The sequence below is a fragment of the Tupaia chinensis genome, unplaced genomic scaffold (assembly GCF_000334495.1).
Source record: "Tupaia chinensis unplaced genomic scaffold, TupChi_1.0 Scaffold000155_1, whole genome shotgun sequence".
In the NCBI taxonomy this organism is placed as follows: domain Eukaryota; kingdom Metazoa; phylum Chordata; class Mammalia; order Scandentia; family Tupaiidae; genus Tupaia; species Tupaia belangeri.
The window spans coordinates 3,195,991-3,203,243 of NW_006159626.1; the positions used below are offsets into that span (position 1 = coordinate 3,195,991).

The following is a 7,253-nucleotide window of genomic DNA, read 5'->3' on the forward strand; positions in this document are numbered from 1 at the left end:
TTCTTAGGGGTTAGCAAAATTACCATATTCCTGTGAACAAAAATATTAAGTGCCATTGAAGTTTGAAACCCAAACATTTTTTGGTTAGAAAATTTGATTGGAAAGCTGACAGTTATAAAAAGGTAGGAGAGAAAGAACATTCAAGAAGATTACACAATCATCTCACATTCTTCAACAGTATTACATACTCTTTTATTTTGCTACTTATTCTTAGGGTTGTACATTTGATGTTGCTTCAATAATTGACAAATGTTCAGTAAATTTCCCTGCCAGAAATTTGCTTTCAGTAGTTTACATTTGACAGTTAAACTATTATTCTAGTGAACACCATTGATGCGCATCACAAGTTCCTTTATTTTATTTACTTAGCTTCATGCATTAAGAATAAACCATTACATCTAAAATATCAAGTTTACAGGTTTCCCATCTCATCAGGTGATTTGTTTGAAGTAAAACTCCCTGTCATCAATAAGATGTAATACACAAGCTTGATGAGAGTATTTTTCCGATAAATTAACTGAGAGTATTTTTCGGATAAATTACTGTTGTTTAAACTTAACGTTTCAAAGTATTTGCAATCTTTCCTAAAGTTCTGCTTCTATATGAGAGACAGTTTTATTTCTCATTTGGCATGGGACACTTAGTAATTATTTTAGTGTTTTTGAGATAAGTTTCTGGGAATACGGGGATGGGTACATTAATACTAAAAATTGCCTCTGGATATTGAATGATAAAACAACATGCAGAGCAACAGAAAAAAATAGAATTTTATTTTATTTATTGATGTTTTGGGAGATAGAGAGATAGAAAGTGAGAAATCATCCCCTGGGGGGATAGCCATGCCACAATCCCTTCTCCTCCATTCTCCTCTGGTGATCTTGGGCACACATGCACATGGGCCCAGCGTGAGTTTAAACCACCAGGTCCAGGAGTTCAGCAACATAGCCATTACACTAATTGCTGGTCCCAGAAAGAATAGAATTTTGATATTAATATCTGGTTACAGCCATTCTTTTTTTTTTTTTTTTTGGAGAGATTTTCACTGTAGGGCGCGTGCGCTCGCCAGACAGACAGAGAGAGACATAGAGACAGAAAGCGAGAAATCACCCCCCAGGGGGGATGGTCACGCCGCAATCCCTTCTCCTCCATTCTCCTCTCGGGATCCTGGGCATGCACGCACACGCACCCGGCGTGAGTTTTAAGCCACTGGGTCCGGGACACGAACCGCGGTCGACTACGTTGGAGTCCAGCAACATAGCCATTACGCTAACTGCTGGTTCCCGTTACAGCCATTGTTAAGGATACTTATATGTTGAAAAGAGAAAAAATCACTCTATCATAAATTATCTCTACATTTTGGTAGATGTCTTTTGGGGCAATTCATAGAATATTAATGTCATACGAATATTTTAAAAATTAAAGTAATCGTATTATCTAATCTGAAGTGCCCTACATGGATTTTTTGAGTAAAACTTCCAAAGTATATAAAGGGCTTCCTTGCCTAGAGCAGACATATTCAAGGTCTTGGGATACACTTAGCATTTCAGGATACTTTGCAGATCATTCAGATTTGAATGCCTTTCTCTTAGGAGAGTTTGTTCTAGGCAAAGACCCCTCCTGTGAATTGATACTATAAATAGCTTGAAGAGCAAACTGGCAGATCCCTCCCCCGCCCCCCATGTGACGAAGTCATAATTAATAATATCTTTTTGTCTAACCAAATAAGTTGTTTCAAGCTGTATGTATATATCATAGAAAAAAATAAAGGTCCAACAGTGTGTTTGGCAGCATTCATTTGTGTGTGTAACATACTGGTTGGTGACCCAGCCTAGCAATTTCAAAGAATGGTTTTAAGGTCATTGCAATGTGTACTAAAATATCAACTTAAAGAGAAATATCCCACATAATTCAACTTATGTTTTCATTTGAAGAGTGGATTACATTTGACTTGCTTAGAATTGAAGGTTAGGTTTGAATCAATCTGATTATTCTATCTTTCAAATTATATCAAAAAAATTAGATTGACTGTCTTTTAAAAATCACTGTAGATAAATGGAAAGGATATATTCTTTTGAAGAATGGTTTGTAAAATAACATGAAGCATTATTTGCAGCAACAAGAATCCATAATGGTATTTTCATGAGAATAAACACTGAGTTCAGTTTCATTGGAAAGTCAAGAATTGCAACTAAAACATTTAGTATTCTACAATAAAGCACTCACCAAAGTGACTTCACTTATGATTCACACTAGATACATTTAAAAAAATGTCGATAAACAGATTTAGTCGGAAAGAATTATTATAATTATTTTGCCCCTGAAGAAAAGTCCTGATAGAGTTGCCGAGATCTTTGAAATTCATGATTAAAGGGAGAGCCTATTCCATTTTCTCAGAAATGGTGCTTTGAACACTGGCAGTGGCAGGATTTTCTAACTTCATCAGTTGAATCACACTCTGTGCTATATAGACTATATAAAGAAACCTTATATAATATATTCGAGGAGACAATTGATTGTGCAATACTTCTGTATTTTGAAGTAAATGCTGCTGTATGAACAGCAATATATGTATATGTAGCTATGTGTGTGAATTTATTGCAATTTCGATATAGACAACAAGATGAAAAATAGTATTTTTCTCTGGGTAGTGATAGGCAGGCTACTAGTCAATAATCGACTCTAAATACCTTGAGTTTCTTTCTTGCTTTGGCTAATTAACTGCCTTTTCATAGGATTGCTGAAACTTGGTATTTTATTAAACTTTTCAAATTCCATAAAGGTTGTCAGATAATTGTTAAAATATTACTTTCCATTTTAATTCACGTTATTAGCAAGGGTTTGCTTTTTATTTCTGTCTTTTATTAACTATTTGTTGTGGTATTTATACTTTCATTACCTTGGTGACTTTTTGACATATTGGATACATCATTCATTTGTTGTGTATACTTTCATTACCTTGGTGACTTTTTGACATATTGGATACATCATTCTAGTCAATAAAAAAAAAATTTAATTAAAATAAGACTAATAAAAATCATATAAAGAAAATGAGAATTAGATTCAGTTATCTTACAAATATAATAGACTGTAGAAAAGTATTATTTGAAATAGTAATAAGACAAAATACTGGAAATAAATTTTATTTATTATGTATTATTTTTTTGGGGGGGAGAGGTTTTTCACTATAGGGCGCGTGTGCTCGCCATTCAGACAGAGAGAGACATAGAGACAGAAAGCGAGAAATCACCCCCCAGAGGGGATGGCCACGCCGCAATCCCTTCTCCTCCATTCTCCTCACGCGATCTTGGGCATGCACGCACACACGCCTGGCATGAGTTTTAAGCTACCAGGTCTGGGACGCAAACCGTGGTCGACTATGTGGGAATCCAGTGACATAGCCATTACGCTAACTGCTGGTTCCCTATGTATTATTTTTTTTAATATAAGCTTTAACTCTGGGCCAGCCTTCTGGCCCAGCAGTTAAGGCCACCATATCCCGCATGGCTTACCACTAGGGGACTCTCAGTGGCTTATATATATATACATGTGTGCCAAAATGTTGACAGGATGGAGAAATGGAGGAGAAGGATTGTGGTGTGACCATGCCACATTAAGGGGTACTTTTTGCTTCCTTTCTGTCTCCTTTCTGTTCATCGTTCTGTCTTCATCAGTTGAATCACACTCTGTGCTATATATGCTATATAAAGAAACCTTATATAATACATTCAAGGAGACAACTGCACAGTACTTCTGTATTTTGAAGTAAATGCCGCTGTAGGTACAGCAATATATGTATATGTAGGTCTGTGTGTACTTGTGTGTGTGAATTTATTACAGTTTCAATGTAGACAGCAAAGCATGGTGAACACACACTTCCTATAGGATATTTTTTTAAAAAGAGCTTTAAATATAATGAGTGAAATGTATTTTAACAACAAGAATGATGAAAACTTTTCAACAAAAAGCAAGCATTTCAGGAACAAGCTGAATTTTTGGTGAAGTTTTCATAATTCTTATACTTGAATATTACTTTCATGCCTTAAATTTGAAATTAAGTTAATTCCCTAAAGAAGAGTTTCTAAACTTCAAAATATTTGGAAGCTTTAAAATTTGCATGTGACCATGAAGTATATGTGGGTCTTTTAACCATTTTTTTGTACATGCTTTGTATCTTTTGTACATTTTTCTGTGATTAAATGGCTTTTGCTAAAGCCTAAAATTACTTCTTTTATAAACTGTCTATTCAGTATGCCATGGTTTCATTAGAAAACTACATTAAGTGATTACAGAATATTTAATGCAGTCAGACTTAAGTCATGGTCATATATGAAGTTTTGATGTTTTTCAAATACTAAATTTAAAAATAGGAATTAATCTAATTTTGGAAATTAAATCAAAGAAACCAAAGAACACTTAATATTCTTATATTTATGGGAGGAAAATAAATTTAATAAAGGGGGCTAAACAGGTGGTGTGTGGTTAAGGCAGCCAGATCCCACATGGCCAACTGCATGGTTCAAGTCGGCAGCTTGAAAAACACACTGGGCATGTGCATCATGCCCAAAATCCCAGAGAAAAACAGAGAGATTGTGACATGGTCAGCCCCTATGAGGGAAACAGGTGCTTCTCATTTTCTTTCTTTGGCTCTCTCTCTCTCTCTCTCTCTCTTCAATGAGCACACACACCATTTAGTCAATTTTTTTTTTAAGTAATAAACATATAGCCTGCAATTTTGGATTATTCACAATACGTTTTTGTGAGACAGGCCCATATATTCTAAGGTAAATTTAGAAAACATCTTCCTAGGGTAGTGTATTTAAAATCTATAAAATCTATAATCTACATTTTCTTTATGATACAAAAAATTTTGAAAGTTAAATTATACTTGTAGGTTATTAAAAGAAAATATTCAAAAAGATTTAGATTGAGAAATTAATTCAGTCTATCATCATAATTAATTTAATCTATTTTTTTGTTTTTGTTTTTTTTTTGCTATAGGGCATGTGCGCTCGCTGGAAAGACAGAGAGACAGAGAGATAGAAAGCGAGAAATCACCCCACAGGGGGGATGGCCATGCCGCAATCCCTTCTCCTCCATTCTACTCTCAGGATCTTGGGCACACATGCACACACGCCTGGCATGAGTTTAAGCCACCGGGTCCAGGACTCAAACCATGGTTGACTACATGGGAGTCCAGCGACATAGCCATTACACTAACTGCTGGTCCCATAATTAATTTAATCTTGTCAAACAATATCTTTCACTTGTTTTGGATGGCCCTGTACTGACATGACTTTACCTGAGAAGCTAACTTGGGCCAGCCTGTATCCTGTAGTTAAGACGACTAGATCCCACATGGCCAACTGTGTGGTTGAGTTCCATGCCCAACAGCTTGAGAAATATGCTAGGAATATGGGCATGCATGCCCAAAATCTCACAAGGAGGAAGACAAAGAGAAGAAGGGATCATGGCATGATAATGCTCCTTGTGGGTGCTTTGTCACTATCCCACTCCATTTCTTCCCATCGAGCACACATGCTCTCTGAGGTGGGTGGGGGCTCCACCAAATAAGACACAGAGCAAGATGTTTTAAGAGTATGATGTGCCAGCAGGTGGTTAAGGTGCTAGATCCTACATGGCTGACTGCACAGTTTGAGTCCTGAATTATAGCTTAGCCATTTCCCTGGAAGGATGATTTCTCATTTTTGTTTTTCTCTCTGTCTCTCTCCAGTGAGCACACACATATGTTATATATTTTCAATATATATATATATATATTATATGTTTTCATCTTGTTGTCTACACTGAAATTGTGATAAATTCACACACACAAATACACGCATACCTATATATACATATATTGCTACACGTGCAGCAGTATCTACTTTAAAATATGAAAGTATTGTACAATTATTTGTCCCCTTGAACATATTATGTAAGATTTCCTTATCTATTGCATATAACATGGAATATGATTCAGCTGATGAAATTAGAAAATTATATGTTATAGAATCCAGTTCCAAGATGGCGGCCACCATGAAGAAGGCGACTGCAGAAGAGAATAAGTGGCCTAGTGTTTAAGGTGCTAGACTCTCACATGTCTGACCAAGGTTTGAGTCCTGGAACTGCCAGCTTGTTTTCTTACTTTTACTCCCTTTCCCTCTCTTTCTGTCTTTCTCTGGTGAGTGCACATACCCTATTGAAGAATAGAATAAAAATAAATAAAATTAAATAAAAATAACTAAAGTTTAAAATTGCAGACATTTATAAGAGGAAATGTTTTACTGCAATGTCACTTTTGAAGGTCAACAAAAGATACACAAATTTGCATGGAATACGAGTAGAATCACAGAGCTAGAAGAAGAAATAGAAGTAAAAAAAAAACAAATCCCACATTTAGAAGATGCTTGTGATGACATCATGCGTACAGATGATGACTGCGTAATGAAACATCATCAAATTGGTGACATTTTCATCGACCATTCTCAAGAAGAAACACAAGAAATGCTAGAAGAAGCAAAATTTGGAAGAAGAAATCGATGTCTTAGAATCCAGAGAGAGTGGAGACGGTTCAGCGGGTGTTAGCAGATTTGAAAGTTCAGTTGTATGCAAAATTTGGAAGCAACATAAACCTTGAAGCTGATGAAAGTTAAACATTTTATAAGACTTTTTAAAATTTGTTTAATAAACTTGAATATTGTTTAAAATGATAATTTCCCTTATTTAAATGAGATGGAAAGGAAAACTTTCTTTTTAAAAAAATTTTCATTTATTTAATGGAAACTTGCCTATTTTCATGTCTTGCTTATTAATTTTATATTTTTAAACAAAGATGGTATTCATCTATGTATTTTGCATAACAATTATATCAAGTCTAGGAGCTTTATGTTGTGTTATTAAAAGCAGTTAAGCAAAACAAAAAGAAAATTATATGTTATATATATTGAATATATATTAATTATATATTAAGTATTATATATTAATATATAAAAGTATAAAATGTATCTATAATGAAATATGTAATTTATAATGAAATTCAACATCTATCACAAAGTAAACATTTCCTCTTATAAATGTCTGCAATTTTAAACTTTAGTTATTTTTATTTAATTTTATTTATTTTTATTCTATTCTTCAATAGGCTATGTGCACTCACCAGAGAAAGACAGAAAGAGAGGGAAAGGGAGTAAAAGTAAGAAAACAAGCTGGCAGTTCCAGGACTCAAACCTTGGTCAGACATGTGAGAGTCTAGC

The 7,253-nt window shown here is 34.6% G+C and overlaps 1 pseudogene; it reads left to right on the forward strand.

Annotated features, from left to right (window-relative positions):
- The first annotated feature begins 6,024 nt into the window (after nucleotides 1–6,024).
- Nucleotides 6,025–6,664, forward strand: LOC102468558 (prefoldin subunit 4-like; annotated as a pseudogene).
- Nucleotides 6,665–7,253: the final 589 nt, after the last annotated feature.